General features: G+C 42.6%; 1 long non-coding RNA gene across 1 annotated transcript; it reads right to left on the bottom strand.

The window, feature by feature from the left end:
* Window positions 1-514: 514 nt before the first annotated feature.
* On the bottom strand, window positions 515-7,344 carry LOC123413219. Its single transcript, XR_006613694.1, has 4 exons — window positions 5,405-7,344; window positions 5,097-5,199; window positions 4,481-4,583; window positions 515-932 (listed from the first exon to the last, which is right to left on the bottom strand). It is a non-coding gene; the product is annotated as an uncharacterized LOC123413219 (long non-coding RNA).
* Between the last annotated feature and the right edge of the window lie 11,078 nt (window positions 7,345-18,422).

The raw sequence follows: 18,422 nt of genomic DNA, 5'->3' as shown, positions 1-18,422 counted from the left end.
ATCCCAATCTTGATCCATGCCAACTCAACGGACACCCTTGGATATACCTGTAGAGCACATTTATAATCATCTAGTTACATTGTGACATATGATACACAAAAGGCATTCCTCCAGTGTCAGTGAGTTGCATGATCTCATGGTAATAGGAACAAATACATTGACATGCAGAAAGCAATAGTAGTAAAGTGGATACGATCAAACACTATGCTTAAGGTTTGGGTCATGTCCATCACATCATTATCCTATGATGTGATCCCATTATCAAATGACAACTCATGTCTATGGCTAGGAAACCTTAGCCATCTTTGATCAACGAGCTAGTTTAGTAGAGGCTTACTAGGGACACTTTGTTGTATATGTATTCACACATGTATTTGAATTTCCAATCAATACAACTATAGCATGGATAATAAACGTTTATCATGAACAAGGAAATATGATAATAACCAATTTATTATTGCATCTAGGGCATATTTCCAACAAAGATAGCAATTAGTGTTTATCTGAAAGCTAACACCTTCTGCACCCATGTGCACATGCTCACAAAACTCAGTCACTCAGCCCTTGAGACAAACATAGACATAGCCGTGTAAACCACAAAAATCGAAAAGGAAACAAGCTTGCTATGGAGGGCTAATACATTAGATACCACTATTCTTTAGACAAACTTGTAAGCAGGACACACCTGTTCACACCTTCAGCATGAGATTAAATTTGTAAGCTAGAAAAAGAAGAACCTTTCTTTAAATTTAATGAAGGCCACAAAATTGCTTCTCCATGACGCGTTGTCGGCTTGCCTTAGACTGATAATGCGGTACAGATAGAAGAAAACTCAATTTTCCTACACCTTTTCAATTAGCAATGACTTATATTTCTCCATGTGGTGATAGAGAAATATTCCAAATTCCCTCCGATGATCGGTATCTACAAGACTGTAAAACATGTTTCACTTGTCAATCAACATCAGATGATGATTTATCATAATATGAAATGAGAAAATTAAGAATAGATAATTTGGTAGAAAGAAACAACATTCAGTTACATAGTTCACACGCTACTTCGATCCATCGCTTGTGTGCAACTGGGAAACTTGTGAGGCTCTAAATGCTAGATGCGGCTCATTTGCGTCCTTGGGTGGTTCATAACGAACTAGAGGGAAACACCTGCGATTGGGCCGGAGTGGCGACGGGGATGGGGAGGGAATTGTGCAGACATATGAGAACGTGAGCACAACACGCCCAGCAGTGCAATGCTACGCGTTGCTTGATCTGCGGCAGTGGCAGGCAAAGCGCATAGCAAGATTTGGTTGAGAGGGGAAGGGGTCCATACCACAAAAAACGAAGTTCGAGTCGGAGTTCCGGCAGCGCATGGATGTAGGGGACCGACAACGCGTCAAGGTGAAAATCTGGTGGTGCGTCGAGGCGGAGGTGGCGGCACCTAGCACCTCCTTAGCCGCCGCGAGAACTCTCCTTCTTCTCCCCTCTCCTATTCTCCCAAAGATGCACCGCTTTCCAGGTCGACTTCACCCGCAACCATCGATTGTCCCCACCGCTGCCCGTGACCGACGCAACACAGGCAACCCGTGCGAAGCGGATGGGTTGCTTCCCGTGTATATACTTTCTTTTTTCCCGTCGTGGAACAAATGCGATTGTGGGAGAGTTTTCGTCCGCCACCTCAAATCGCTAAACGTATCTTTCAATGAGAATTACTTGTTATATCTACGGTTAGATCTAAATGAGTCGGTCTAATTGTAAAGGTCTAATTGATCGGGAATGTTATGTGTGGATTACGCCGGCTGCGTTTAGCAATAAACATGTTTGGTTGTTTAATAGTAGTAGAGATGCACGGCCAAGTTCGGTACTTGGGAACATGAACTATGTAAAAAAATTGAAGTGTTCCCGAAAATATTAATGTTCTGTCATAGTTTTCATCATATGTAGCAAAAATAAATAATATTCCATCAATCCTCTTTAATTCTACAATAAATGCATGTAAATAATTTGAAGCTTTTGTATATTCTTTTAGCCTCAGTTTACAGTTGACAAAATGTGATGTGATGTGGTTACTTTAACATGGACTATGGAAAATTGACAATGGGAGTACAAAAAAGTCGGTCAAGTAAAAAATATAATAGAAAAAAAATGGTCAAGGCAAATGTCAAACTCATGCCGTTTTGGATTTAATAGCTTGGATCTTTATTGACATAACCGTGTCCTTCCAGAATCAACATGTATAGACAGATATACTTGTGGTAACGTGATATACTAATAATATGCATGCAAATAATATGAAGCATTGAATTAATTATTAATGCTTCGGGCTAAATTGATATTGTATAGTTTGCTATCGTTTTTTTTTAGTTGAACAAAAGGTCTTTGAAGGAACTAGCAGTATACCAAAACATTATGCATACCAAGTTTATTATGTAATTTTGTTGATATAGGCCAGTTTATTCCTCAACCATCTGCAATGTAAAGAGGATTCAATATCGTTTTGTAAGTTATACTTGCATGCTACGTTATGCATTCCCATCGTATAATTATTTTTTATCTAAAAAGCATATAACCAACCCTTACACAAAAAATATAATATGTTCGCTTACACAATAGTAGAAATAAGGGTTTTCGTCCCAGCTCGAAAAACACATTAGTCCCGGTTCCTTTATGAACCGGGACTAATGTTAGTATTAGTCCCGGTTCGAGCGGCAAAGGCGCCGGTCGGGCATTAGTCCCGGTTCAAATGGGACCTTTAGTCCCGGTTCGTGTCTCGAAACGGGACTAACGGGTTTGGAGGATTTAGTCCTGGTTCGTGTCTTGGACCTTTAGTCCCGGTTCGTGTCTCGAACCGGGACTAAAGGGTTTGGAGGATTTAGTCCCGGTTGGTGTCTTGAACCGGGACTAAAGGGTAGACCTTTAGTCCCGGTTCGTGATACGAACCGGGACTAAAGGTGTTCAGATTTTTTTTTCTGTTTTTAAATTCTTGTTTGTAATTTCTGTTTTAAATTGCTTATATCTTTTAGAATATTTGATGTTTTTGATTGACTCTTTTTGCATTAGATTCAAAATTTTGTCTAGTTTCTGTTTGTGCCATTAGTTTTCAAATTTGAATGGTTTAAATTTGAATTTGTTTAAATTTGCTTCAAACCCAATTTTTGAATAACTTGAGTTTACAAATAGTTTTTAATTTAATTATTTTTGCTCCCACTCATGTGTTAAATTGTTGTCACAGTAAGATTTATTTGGTTATTTTTAGAATAATTTAAATTAGGATTTTAATTAAAGAAATATTGTTTTGCTTATATAGTTGTTTTAGTCATTTAATTGTTGTTTTTTATTATTTTTAGTTAGTTCTTTCTGTAGATTTTAACATGTTGTAGTATGGTGCATATTTAATGCACAAAAAAGCTACAGTTCAATTAATTTAAAAAAAATGCCTTTGAGGCAGATGGGTTTTCGTCTGAAACCTTGATACTTTGAGTTTTGTAGAAAACAAACAAAAATGATAAAATCTTCAAAAAATAAACAAAAATGATAAAATCTTCAAAAAATAAAATCCTTTGAGATGTTGTTAGGTTTTAGTGTCTAGTCTGTATAGAAATTTTGAGATATGAATTTTGACCGTTTTTGCAAAAAAAGGAAAAAAAATAAACGGCCATAACTTTTGCATACAACGTCCAAAAAAAATTAATATATCAAAAAAAACTAGAATAAATTGGTACTCGATTTCACCGGGGCTTGCCCGGTGAAGTTTTCTCACATGCTCAAAATTCCAAATGGAAAAAAAGTTATTTCAAAAAGAAGTTTTTTCCAAAAAAAAGAAAAATAATTTTATTTAAAAATATTAGGTTGTTTTCATTGAAATTCACTATTATTGTTACTTATTAAGTTTATTTTAATAATTGTTTGTAATTCAAAAAATTAAATCATGTGACATGACATCAAGACCCAAGTTGTTTAGGATTGATAGCTTACTGTTGTCAGGAAAACAACAAGTGCACAATTGGCAACTAGGGGCGATAGAACCAGAAAGTTAAGCGTGCTCGGGCTAAAGCAGTGAAAGGATGGGTGATCGGTCGGGAAGTTAGACGATTTGAAATGAGTGATCCACGCTAGAGCAGTGAGGATGGGTGATTAGAGATTAAATTGTCAAATAATTCAAAGATTAGAAAATTGGAATAAAACATAAAAAATATTCAAAAATAAAATTTGAAAAAAATTAAAAAAAAAATCTACCTTTTCGGGTCAAACAAACAAAAAAAACAGACGGATCCTTTAGTCCCGGTTCGTAAGTAGAACCGAGACTAAAGGTACTCCCTCCGAGGCGGCCACGTGGAGCACCTTTGGTCCCGGCTTGGAACAGGGCCGGGACTAAAGGTTAGGCCTTTAGTCCCGGTTGGTGAACCGGGACTAAAGCCCCTTACGGGCCGGGACTAAAGGCCATGTCCCCACTAGTGACATATCACACACATCAATGCACTAACCTGACTTGAAAACTTGTTCACTCCCTCTTCTTGCTGTGATGGAGAAATCAAGCAGCCACACCAGCAACAGATTTGATTTTAGTGTGTAATGATGAACACTACTCTGGAAAATCCGAAAACAAAATCAAGGTATTGCAAATAGATTATGACAGAACGACATCCATGTTCTTACCCGAGTGGCATCCTAGCTAGTAACTATTTTCCAACATATTGTAGATATCTATCTCATATACATGAAATTGCCAATTTATAAATATAACAACGGAAGCAACACAAAGAAATCGAAGATGAAAATTGGAATAAAACATAAAAAATATTCAAAAATAAAATTTGAAAAAAATTAAAAAAAATCTACCTTTTCGGGTCAAACAAACAAAAAAAACAGACGGATCCTTTAGTCCCGGTTCGTAAGTAGAACCGGGACTAAAGGTACTCCCTCCGAGGCGGCCACGTGGAGCACCTTTGGTCCCGGCTTGGAACAGGGTCGGGACTAAAGGTTAGGCCTTTAGTCCCGCCCCTTTAGTCCCGGTTGGTGAACCGGGACTAAAGCCCTTACGGGCCGGGACTAAAGGCCCTGTCCCCACTAGTGACATATCACACACATCAATGCACTAACCTGACTTGAAAACTTGTTCACTCCCTCTTCTTGCTGTGATGGAGAAATCAAGTAGCCACACCAGCAACAGATTTGGTTTTAGTGTGTAATGATGAACACTACTCTGGAAAATCCGAAAACAAAATCAAGGTATTGTAAATAGATTATGACAGAACGACATCCATGTTCTTACCCGAGTGGCACCCTAGCTAGTAACTATTTTCCAACATATTGTAGATATCTATCCCATATACATGAAATTGCCAATTTATAAATATAACAACGGAAGCAACACAAAGAAATCGAAGATGAAAAAATAAAGAACTTACTCTGAATATGCATGGCTGCTAGCAGTGCACTGAGAGCATGTCCGTGACTGGGGCTGGCGTATTATCTCTCCCGCGCACCTGGCCGACACCGAACTGCAGCCCAAAGCCTCGTCATCCCAATGTTGGTGCTGGTGCACTTTGTTGCCGTACAAAGCATCAGCATGAAATCTATTAACCTAGCGTGGGCAACTTTCCGGCCGATTGAAAGCTGGCTAGCCTTCAACGTAATCGACCCAGCAGCTTGGTTCCAAAGATACATCATTTATTTGTATGTCTCAGCAGAATTAACATAAGTATGCATGAATGCTTAGTAGCCAGCGCGTCCACGGACACTGACCGGTCACGTATCAAATAATGCATTCTACATCCGGAGATTCTAAATTAGAAACCTCAAATCCATACTATTACATACAACGTAAACCTAATACTAAAGAAGCTCGCCCGGCTTCGTCGTGTCCATGCCCGAAGGCTGGCTGCGCCCCTGGCCAGGTAGAGTAGGACATGAGACAATAGCCGTCTCATGTGAGTCGAGCTCCCGCCGTCTCCCATGCCCTACTCTTCCACGTCGGAGCCGGTAACCCGGATGGTGCCAGTCAACATGAGGTGGCTGACGGATCCTTCCTGGGAGGAGTGGACGTCCATCACGACGCGGTTGTGTCGCCCACACTCGTGCACCCTACTGGTTGCCGGAGAGTGCGACTCCGCCTATTCAACATCCACCGCCGCGAGGGCCTCCACCACATCACGTGCCCCCTGCCTCGCCCGACGGGCACACCGCGCCATTACATCATTCGAGGACGGCCATGCTTCGTGCTCGGAGCGCCAACGGAGGGTTTCGCTTCCGCCATGGTGTTCAGACGCAAAACCGACCGCACCATCACTGATGAGGCAGCGATGCCGGATCCAAACACCGATTGTGCGGACGCAATAGATTTCCGGCGTTGCAAGTCCGAGCGCTGCCGTCGTGCGGCCACCTCCCGAGAGTGGCGGAGCGCAACCTGGACGGCCATCTCCTCCTTGGGGCCACGTGGGACGAGCTTGTGGTCGACGGATCTGGAGGTGAAGCACTGAGATCAGCTAACCACCATCCCGATGGTTAGTTTGGGTGGCGGATGGGAGTGAAGTGAAGTGGCTAGGGATTTGTCCGACGAACGGATGGGGACGAATATATGTAGGGTGGATGCAGGCCTGAGCGGGCCAATGCGGGCAAGGTGGGCATGCCCAGACAAGCCCGGGCTCCCTCATATCCATCCCATATGTAGACTGGATATGAGGGGTGCTGATCAGCCCAGACGTTTCAGGCCGGTTGAGGGGTCCGTCTAGGTTGCTTTTTCATGACCGATGAGTGATCGGGCGGCCTGCCCGGGCGTTTGAGGAGGGTTTAAAAGGTCTGATTGTAGATCCTCTTAGGATTTTCTTTCGCGGGAAGAGATCGTTATATTTGACATGACATATTCTTTTCATTGATTAAAATGGGGATTCTCAATATATGGATTAATTTGGACCTTAATAATTCAGACCCACCAAAAGAGCAGTTCCTAATTTTTAATTAAGCTTTAAATTTCTAATTCTAAATATATGGATTAATTTGGACCATAATAACTTGGTCTCATTAGATAAGCAGCTCCTAATTACATATTGACATGATAATTTCTGGATAAGTGGATCCTAATTATTGATTAATGTGATGATTTCTAGACAAATGGATCCTAATTACTGATTAACACGGTAATTTCTAGGAAGTCTTTAATTAATATAGGTATAGATATAAATAGATAGATGCAACTAATAATAACTTGTCGGATCACCCGACACAACGTACCTGATCGTGCAACAAATCATGCTACAGCTTTCGCGGCGTCTTGCCGCTTCTCGGCAAAATTGACAAAAATGACCCCTGGGGCGAAAGAACTCACGGATTGACCCCTCGGGGGAAATAATTCACCGGCCTGACCCTTTTGTATGGCGCCCGACACCTAGGCGCCACACTGTACTGTGTGACGCCTAGAGGTTCGGCGCCACACCCCCGACCACGTGGCAGGGAGGGGCCCACCCCTAGGCAGTGTGACGCCTAAGCCTCAGGCATCACACATTGTAATGTGTGGCGCCTAACGCTTAGGCGCCACACATTGACTTATACAGCCACGGGCCAGCCCCCCTCCCCACCCCCTCCCTCATTCCCCTCCCCCAACCCCTCTCCCAGCCACTGCCCCCTCCCTCAAATCCTTCTCTACATCAGCACATCTGAAGGTTTGGACCGAGCATTTGTTGTCCAATCACTCCCCTAAGGTAATCCCCACCTCTCCCCTCATTCTCATCCAAAGGAAAATCTTTTGTGTTCTTTTTTTGCAAATTTGAGGAAACCCTAGTTTTTCATGAAATGTGGGATGCATATGATATTGTTTTATTTGTTTGTATGTTAGGATAAGGGGTATGATGGGGTTAGGATTAGGGTTGTTTGGATGTGTGCATTATGGTTGTTTTAGGGTTAAGCTAGGGTTAGGCTATGGTTAGGCTAGGGTTAGGGATGTTTGGTTGTGTTAGGGTTATGATGGGGTTAGGGTTATTTGGAAGTTAGGCTAGGGTTATTGTAATTGTATGATTGCTTATAAAAAAGGTTCTATGTTTTGTTGTTTAGTTATGGGAAGAACATGTGTTTATGTTCATCACGTGGACAAGGATGCCTTTTTAAAAGGCAATATTGATCCGGACCCGGATGAGCTTGACATGGTGTTTGATTTGTGTCCTAGCTATGGTGAATTGTTGGAACAAGTCCGAAAGGATTTGAATTGGATGGACCCTAGTGATGTAGTTGAGTTTGATGGTAGGCATAATGTGGGATTCGGAATGCACATTCGTTGGAAGACCATGCGTGTCAACTCCGAGCAACGTTGGCTTGCATACAAGGATACGGTGACCGAATCACTAGACAGTTACATTGAACTTCGGGCCAAGTGGGCACGAGCTTATGACGAAGATGGCCGAAGATATGGTCAAATGACCAGTAACATGGCAGAATGCTTCAACCGGGTGTTGAAGGGTGTCCGTGCGTTGCCGGTGACGACAATAGTTCAATACACATTCGACAAGTTGAGAGCATACTTTCTAAAGTACTCGCAAGAAACAGATGATCAGATTGCGGGAGAGAACAAGAAAAAGTATAAGTACCAGTTTCCACCAAAGGTTGACAAATGGATGGTATTTCAATCACGGAAGGCTGACTCCCAAACGGCTACCCTATACAACAACGAGGATTGGACATACGAAGTGAATGAGCCCGGAGGAACGACAAACGATGGCCAGCAACACGGAAACAGGGCGTTCAAGGTTTCTTTATCCTTGTGTGATTGCTCTTGTGGGAGGCCAAGGTTGCTTCATCTCGCATGCTCGCATTTGTACACGGCATCTCGCAGTAGGAATGTGGACGTCAACCATCCACTAACCGTGAGGGAGTCCGAGTTCTCGATCATGACCACGAAGCATACATGGGCTCCTAGATTTGAACCATACTTTGACCAATCACAATGGCCGGAGTATCATGGAGTACAACTATGGCCCGACCCAGAGTGGAAGGTTGTGAAACTGGGAAGACGAAAGACAAAGCGTTTTAGAGGAGACATGGATGGATGGGGCCATGGTGGTGGCAGAGAAATGGGGAACAACCAATTCCAAGAGCCTACTGAGAGATCACAATGTGGAGATTGCGGTGTAACAGGGCACAACAGAAGAAGGTGTACGACGCAAAAGAAGAAGTTCAAAAACAATGATTCCAGGTCAAACCAACCAAGTCCTAGCCAACCAAGTTCAAGCCAACAAGGGACGGGTCAAGGAAGCACGAGCCAACAAGGAACGGGTCAAGGAAGCACGAGCCAACAAGGGACGGGTGAAGCAAGCACGACCCAACAAGTTCCTACTCAACATGTTCCTAGCCGATTTGGGCTTACTAGAGGACGTGGTGCTAGAGGAAGTGTTGTATGTTTTAAGTATGTATTTGAACTCCTCCACCACTACTATGTGTTGTATATTTGTGATGTATATTTGAACTCCTCCACCACTACTATGCAGTTTTCAGCATGACAGAATGTGTGGCGCCTAAGCCTTAGGCGCCACACATGTGAGGTGTGGCGCCTTAGGCTTAGGCGCCACACATGTGAAATAGAGTGACAGAAAGCCGGCGGACAAATCTCGACACGAGTAATCTCCTGAAACCATCTTAAGTAGTTGATGAACGCGAGGGGGCAATGATGGCGGTACTGGGTTCGTCGTATGCTCGAAGCTGCCTGCACACTTTGCTCGAACATAACGACATAGCTCTTATGATGCTTCTGCCAATCCTTGATTTTTCGCTGCCTCCTCCTATCCAACCTGCTTTTAACAAAAGACATCAGTAGCTCGCTCAACACTAAGAACAAAACTAATCAGTAATTATTTTTTGTTACCTGTGAAGCTGTGTGTCCGTGTCCACCCACTCCGGCGGGTGTGGCTGAAAGTACCCAAATTGACGCATCACACGATGCGGGAGATGAAACTCAACCGCCCAATTGCATATTAGGGGACAACGCATTAACCAAAGATGTCTTTCCTGCAGGCATAGTGGATTCAGGTCGAACGTGTGTGCATCACCAAAGTTTTGCCCGACACCATATGGCTCCCATTCAACCTACAACACAAGATGAAAAACACAATTCATTTTACTCACAACATAGAAGCTGAAAGTCAACTCTGAAACAATCTTACCTGCTCGGGGGTAAGCGAATCCATCTCGTTGGTGTATTGCTTGTACAATAGGTTAACTTCGCTTGCCACCTCCGATACCAAGTCCCACTTGTAAGCCCATGTAGGTTGCCGTACAGAGTTGCCGTGGTCATCCCAGGTATTCCACTGTGAGCTTTTAGGGCGTCCAATAGGTAGGCGTTCCCAGCTCCATACTGAAAGTAGGAGCATACAACCACCAACTCCACCGTCCTTTATCGTCCTGCCACAAGCATCGTCCAACTACAAGTAACAACAAACATGCATCAGTTTAGCAAAAAAAGATAACAGAGAGTACTTAATACTAACAATTTATTACCTGCCGATACAAGTAAGCCAGTGCGGCCGAGCCCCAGCTAAACTTGTTGTCGAAAACAGTCAACGCCTTCAGCCACATCCATGGAGCATTCTTGCCTGTGCCGTCAGCAAAGATAGTCCTAGAGATGACGTACCACATGTAGACGCGAGCATACCTCTGGATCACCTCGTCATCTGCGTCCTCAGGACAATGAGCAAAGTTGGCGGCAATCCAAGTGAAAGTGGCGCCGGCAGGGATTCTATCTTTCTTCCCTCCATCTTCTACCTCCGGCTCCTGCGGCGACATACCAATAAGAGCCTCCATTTGTTGCCGCCATCCCTCAGAATCAGTGCTCATACATAGTGGCTTCCCCTCGATCGGAAGAGCGGTGATCATGGAAACATCTTGAAGAGTAACCGTCATCTCTCCAGTCCGGAGGTGAAAACTATGTGTCTCCGGCCTCCAACGATCAATGAGTGTTGTGACTGCCGCAGCGTTCAGATTGGGAGTTGACCGACTCACAAGCTGCACGAATGGAAGGAGTCCCGTCATCTCGATGTACGGGGTGTACCGCTCATCGTAGTGCATTACAGAGGATGCCCCATGAGACCGGATCTTCAAGGGCGTAAGCTCCTACAAACATATAGGAGAAGAAGATATCAAGTGCTTGTTACATTTTCAAAAAATTACTCATCTACTAATCATTTTCTACTTACCATCTTCTTCTCCGACATGAAATAGGCCCGGTGTTCAACGTCATAAACATTATTCAGAAGCCACACCATCCTACAAATCACAAAAAATTACTCATATACTAACTAATATTCAAATAAGACTCATATTCAAAAAATTACACCATCCTACAATCCTAAGAACTACTACTAATACTAACTATACTCATATGAACTACTACTAATACTAACTACTATGAACTACTACTGATACTCATATTCAAATAAGACTCATATACTCATATGAACTACTACTAATACTAACTACTACTACTAACTACTACTACTACTAACTACTACTACTACTAACTACTAACTACTCATATACTCAACCAAATCCTAACTCATATCCTAACTAGTCAAATCCTAAGAACCTACTCAAATCAATCTACTAAAATCAATCTACTCAACCAAAACCTAATACAATTGGATAGAAGGATGGGAAAGGGAAGGGATGGGGGAGGACATTACCTTGGGAGATCAATCCAAGAAAGAAATCCCCAGATCTGAAGGAGATGGGGGAGGGGATTAGGGAGGGGATGAGAGCCAGCCGCCACCGCAGTGGCAGTTTCTGTTTGAATGAGGGAGGGGGTGGGGAGGGGGGCTGGCCCGTGGCTGTATAAGTCAATGTGTGGCGCCTAAGCGTTAGGCGCCACACATTACAATGTGTGACGCCTGAGGCTTAGGCGTCACACTGCCTGGGGGTGGGCCCCTCCCTGCCACGTGGTCGGGGGTGTGGCGCCGAACCTCTAGGCGTCACACAGTACAGTGTGGCGTCTAGGTGTCGGGCGCCACACAAAAGGGTCAGGCCGGTGAATTATTTCCCCCGAGGGGTCAATCCGTGAGTTCTTTCGCCCCAAGGGTCATTTTTGTCAATTTTGCCCCGCTTCTCACGACTTTGCAGTTTCGCACAGTGCTCACTATTGAGTCTGCGAAGGTGGCGAGATGCCGATCTACCGTGCGATGCGGTGAGCATGACGAGATGCTGATACTGCAAGGTTACGTGGAGATTCCAAACTAAACATGCTGATACAAATAAAAAAATTAGTGCTAACAAAGTTTATTGCATGAAGATAGGACCTGATCGGATGGAGGAGCCATGCTAGGGTTCTCTCGACAATGCCTCGATTCCTCTCGGTGGATCATTCTTTTTTAACCAACTCGTGTGGAAGGGTTTGCCAAAGAGAACTGCACGCGGGACAATGGGCGAGGACACCTTCATGCACCTCATCCAAAGGTTGATGATGGCTAAGATAGGGATCGGATGTACAATTCCCATAGTTTTTAAGGTTTAACGTGGAACCTTGTATGAAGATATAAGATATAAGATGTATTTGGTGAGAAAAAAAAAGGTGAATCAAATAGCACACACATCCTTTTGCGTAAACTTACTTTTTATTGGAGCTATATACGATGCCGATGGGCGATGGGAGTCCCAAAAATGCTCAAGTAACATGTGGCCACAACAATGCAATACCACCAAGCCTTAGAGAGTATCTACACTGTTTAGTATTTCTACCATGGAGAAAAAACTTACCGGTGTAGATATTCACTAAGGCCTGACTGCTTTAAAGCTTTGTGTGTACATCTTAACTCGAAGCAACAAACTAGTTCACCATTGTAGAATCTCTAAAACTATTGCGTATTGATTCACAATTTCTTTGAAGCAAAGAACTAATTCCATATTATTCCAAAGGAAAGACATAAGCTCATAAAATTGTGTATTGTGTCTTGTACGAAGTTCTCAGTTGATCGGGAGTGAGCAAAATCAAAAATAAAAACTGTGTCAGTTTCTAAATTCACTTGTTTACGGAGCAGGGCATCTCCGTATTTGCCAGCACTTCACTGCTGATTTACTATAACTAATGACAAGTATTTACATTGTTATAAAACACAACTAATACAGAGTAGAATATTAAGTTAGCAAACATATTCCTTCATGTACCTGTGGAGAAAAAAGGTGATCAAGTAGCACAGACATCCCTTTCCATATACCTTTCTTTTTGTGAAGCTATACACTACCGATGGGAGAAAAAGATGATCATGTGGCCACAACCACGCAATACCACCCAAGCCTTAGGGAGTATCTACAACGCTAGCACTTCCAACATAAAGAAGAACTTACTAGTGTAGGTATTCACTAAGGCTTTCGTGCAATGGTGCTTAAACCTTTATATGTACACATCTTGTCTTTTGTCGGCGCAAGTCTTGAATTCAAAGTTACGTATTCTAAAATCTCGGAAACTATTGCATATTCTTCCACGTGTTTTTACTAAAAGAACTTACTACCTGTAATTCCAAGGAAAAATAAATATGTTCATAAGATTCTAGAATTTTGCACGTCAGTTGAGTGGGAGTTAGCAAAACCAATTTTTTTATAAAATACGTCGGTTGCTAATTTCACAGAGCGTGCTAGTCAAATCAGACAATTCAGTGTCTAGCTGCCTATACTCAGGTATGAACACACATTGCGGTTTGCCTTGATGTTAATTACCTGATGGAGTGCGGAGGGAGGGAGGCAACGCGTGTTGCGGGGAGCCAAAGGCTAGTGCCGGCAGCCAGCCCCAGCCGGGCTAGTGTTTGTGTTGCTGCTGCCTCTGGGCGACGGGGGCACGTATATTTATGAGCGCGCGATGGCCGTGAGCGGGGGCGGATCGGGTCGAGGCTTACAGCAGCAGACCCCGCATCCCGTCCCGATCCAGAAAATAATCGTTAAAATGCGGATCGGGGTGAAAAAACCTGCCCGATCAGACCCCGCATCCCGTCCCGATCCAGAAAATAATCGTTAAAATGCGGGTCGGGATGAAAAAACCTGCCCGATCAGACCACGCATTCCGTCCCGGTCCATAAATATTTTTGAGGGGCGCGGTAAAATCTCGGTCCCAACCCGCGTATTCGCGGGTTTTCCCCTCACCATCGCGGTACCCTGCATATAAGCGGAAGCGTTTGGTGGATGGGACATTTTAATCCGTATATTCGCGGGTTTCTACGAATATGTTTTTTTACGGGTCCGTTATGCAGGGTCTGCATCCGCGGCCGTGCGCGCCGGCCCACAAAGACGTTTTTCCACGAATTGTAATCATGTTTTGCGGGCTGGACGGATATGGGGTCTGCTAGAGTTGCTCTTAGCTGGATATAATCAATCAGCAATATGATAATATCTGCAAGTGCCAACCGAGGAGGAATCTAGCGGTGGCACGTATGGAGCATGCAGCCGCTTGATGGATACAAGAAGAAATATCGAGCTCGGGAGATAGAATGCTGCCGCGAGAGCAGCGACTCGGTGCCAGCCTTGTCTGCACCCGCGACTAAGAAAAACTCAAAACAAATACTATAAAAATTACAAAAAAAGTTAAAATTATGGTGGATGATTTGGTGCGTAGGCGCGTTTTAAATTTTAAATTACTTGAACATCTGCATGGCTCTTGAAAGAAAAAGATAAATTTATGATCTGTAGAGAAGTTTACTTTTCATGTATTGTTTTGATTTTGTTTTTTTTGCTGAGAGCTATTCTTGTGTTCAAATGATTTGAAATTTGATGAGCATCTCACGCGCCAAATTATCTATCATGATTTTTTCTGAATTTTATTTATATTTTCTATGAATATTTTTATGTCCATGTGCAGATGAGCCTACGCTCAGAAATGAATATACCTGCTGCCACATGCTTTTACCCGACGTCCAACAACTTGGCCTCCCTGCCAACGACCCCAACGGATGGATGAAGTCGAATACGCATGAGCCACTTGACAAATGGCATGCAACTTTTGTAAAACGCAGAAGTCGTGGACGTTTGAATTTCAATATTTCACATTTTTTGAACAAATATCTAAATTAAGTTTGTTTGCATATTCGTGTTTGCGACGATGGCGACTTTCAGATAAGACACATTTTTTATACGTGTTGATGAGTTATTACAACTTTTCTTATAACTTCCAAAACTTGGTATGAGCGGCCCAAAAAATTGTATGTTTCAGAACTATGCCTTTAACTTCTGAAACTTGGTATGAACGACCGATTAAATTATAAGTTTAAAACTTGCAACTGACAAAATTGTAAGTTTCAGAAACTAAAAATTAAAATTTATTGTGCTCTCGTGTGGGGTCCAATGACATTGCGAATAGCAAGGTAATCGGGTGGCTGTTACACCACACCTAGCTAGGTGTATTATTCTGACGGAACTTGTTTGAGATTTCTGGCCACGCTTTAGCCATGTGGCTGCTACGAACAGATGGCGCAGGAACATGGACATCCTTGCCACTTGCTCTATTTGTGGTATAAACTGAGACCCAAGTCGCCTTCCACACGATGGTATATATGCTGCTCAAAAGCCAGCGCTTTGGATGTTGCACTAGGGCAGTGTGTGGTGTATACTCTGCCGCCTGTTTGTAGAGGAATTGTTTTTGTGCGCTCCGGCGATGACTGGGTCTCTAAAAAATATTTTGGCATCTTCGAAATGACTATCTTTAGCAGGGGAGATGCTGCGATTCAAAGTTTTTTCTTTTGTTTCTCCAAAGCTGCATGACCTTCTTGTCAGGCTTACCAACTTAGAGGGTGATTGGATCCAAAAGACTAAAACTAGTCTGACTAAAACTAGTCTCTTTAAGAGGCTAAAGTTCCAAGCACCCCTGACTAAAGCGAGGCTAAAACTAGTCTTGAGGCTAAAATCTTTTAGTCAGGGGTACCCCTACTAAAATGTGCATTAGTCCTCTCTCTCCTCATTTAACTCCTCATGCAAGTTCTGGATTGGAAGATTTGGAGGATAATAAATGCTCATTAACTTGATTGTAGTCTCTTTAGTACTTGGATCCAAACATGGGTGAGACTAGCAAGTTTTAGTCTCATCACTTTTAGTCATGGGACTAAAACGTATCCAAGCACCCTCTTATGTGGTATCTGCCTTTCAGACAATAAAACTTTTATGGTATGTGGCCTTTCAAAAATAAAAAACTTATGTGGTATGTGCAGATGCTACTAAGTGTTTATCTACGGTGTAATCTCTATTCTTAAATAGCTAGAATGCACTATTCAATTTTTCTCTTCACGCAACAATGTCACATCATCAAGTCATGCATGTAGTCATAAGTTATTTTTTTCATTAATTTTTTAATGCAAAGTATACCCTAATGCATGAATTTTTTCTAGATAATTAAGCAAGACATTTTTATAAAGTTTTTTATATTAACATTGGTTTTTTAATATTTATTAATATATTTTTTAACAAGTTTTCTGCAGCAACGCATGGGGCATCGTCTAGTTATGCTTGTTTTGGTGCCATTGCAGGGAACCACGAACAGGCAGATCAAGTTGGGCCGTCCGCTTGCAAAATTATTGGACAACTGAAGCATCAATGATCGGGTAATGCTCTTTTAGACAATTTACAAGAAAAAAGTAGCAGGCTTTAGAATCTCTCACATGTGGCTAAAATTCGTATGCACCCCCGGACGCTCGAAAATGGCATGATCGCAAAGACTGAATTGAAGCTTAACAAGATGAGCATAGATTTATGACTGGATGTCACAATTGGATGGCTCTCTCCAAGCTGATCGAATAGGATATGAAGATAATCCAAAAGGAAGCTCGGGTGTGAAAGTTATGACAATTTAAAGATGCTTGTGTTGACAATAGATTAAAGAATGACATGAAGCATAATCAAGATGGCCTCGGATCGAAAAAGTTTTAATACGAAAGTTTTTCGTCATGTTGAAATGGACGATTTTGATATAAAAATGTGTTAATCCAAAATTATATGCAAATGTTATCGATAAACTTATGCGCTGCAGAAGTCGGACGAAGAGCCTAAATGACTAAACAGAAAAGGATCTCATCCGGCTTCGGCCGGACATCTAGGTAGGAACCCAGACGTGTTAGGACATGGCGTTTGACAGCAAATCACATTTTTTCCTACTGCAGAATTCAGAAAACGGTCCAAAACTCCCTCAGGCTTGCTTCAGATCGAAAAGTGTTCAACATCAAATTTGTTCGTCCCATCGAAACAGTTGATTTAGATATTGAAAATCGTATTAATCCAAAGTAGTATGCAAAAGTTGAAGCCCGAACAACAAGCTGCTGTCAGAAATCTTGGCTTGGCCGGATCATCCGGGCCTCCAGCCGGGCATCCGACCCGAAGGTCATGGAAAGTGCGAGTTAGGTTAAATTTTGACGGTCTGGACCGCCATGCAAATCCGTTTTTTGTACAGGAAGTCTATCCGCCTCTTATATAGAGAAGAGGTGACGATCGATTAAACAACACACAATCGACGAAATCATCTACTACTTGTGACCTTTACCTTTACCTTCTCACGTGTTCTTCCTTTTCCTCGTTCTTCTTGCAGGGCGAACAACCTCGAGGCCCTAGGGGCTATCATGTCGATCTAGGGCAGCACGTAGCTCCAGCGCGCCCTGACGGGGTCACTCTTGGGTGTGTGGGATTTCGGATCTACAAAAGGGCCTGTCGGACTACTTGTGTATCGTGCTTCCGCCCGGGTCTCGTTCGACATGAGCTGCGGTGCATGGCCCCCGACGTTGAGGGTACACGGTGATGTATTCATGTGCAAACAAAATTTTTTTACAACTCCGCTGAGGACGAAGCTTCGAATGGTCTCCAGCCCGTCCTCTCTACTAAGAGATCGTCATCTAGGGTTTGCTATAAACAAAACATGATTATAACGTAATAAATATTTTTATTATAAAAAATATTGTGTATTGTTCAAACAATATGTTCAATGTGTAGTTAAGAATGTTTAACACTTTTTAAACTTTCAAAGTTGTATTTTAAGAAATGTTCATCATGCATTGCGAAAAGTCCAACGTGTCTCAAAAGATGTTACACGTATATACAACAAATGCACATCATGTATTTAAAAAAGAAAGCATCTCTTTAAAAAAATGAAAAATAAATTAAAAATACATACAAAAAAATTAAAAACCCTAAAAGTAAACACAGATAAAACAAAAGAATAAACTGCGTGGAACCTTCTCAAAACTGGTCAGAAATATATGAAAGGTTTATTAAAAGGAAAATGATCGGGTTCGTCCGGCAGATAAAACGGCGAGACGTCGACCTCCTCGATCAAATGACGCGTGTCCTCACAGGTCTCATTATAATGTTTATCCTTTTTAACCTTATCTTCTTAGTGCACATCCACGTGTCTTATCCTTTCCTGCATCATCTCCATCTCTCCTTCCTCCCATATCTCCTCACCACCCATCACCCGACCTCATCTAAGCTGTAAGG

Source organism: Hordeum vulgare, chromosome 7H, assembly GCF_904849725.1.
Source record: "Hordeum vulgare subsp. vulgare chromosome 7H, MorexV3_pseudomolecules_assembly, whole genome shotgun sequence".
Lineage (NCBI taxonomy): Eukaryota > Viridiplantae > Streptophyta > Magnoliopsida > Poales > Poaceae > Hordeum > Hordeum vulgare.
The sequence above is the reverse complement of the archived record's forward strand: the minus strand, read 5'-3'. Positions and strand labels throughout refer to the sequence as shown.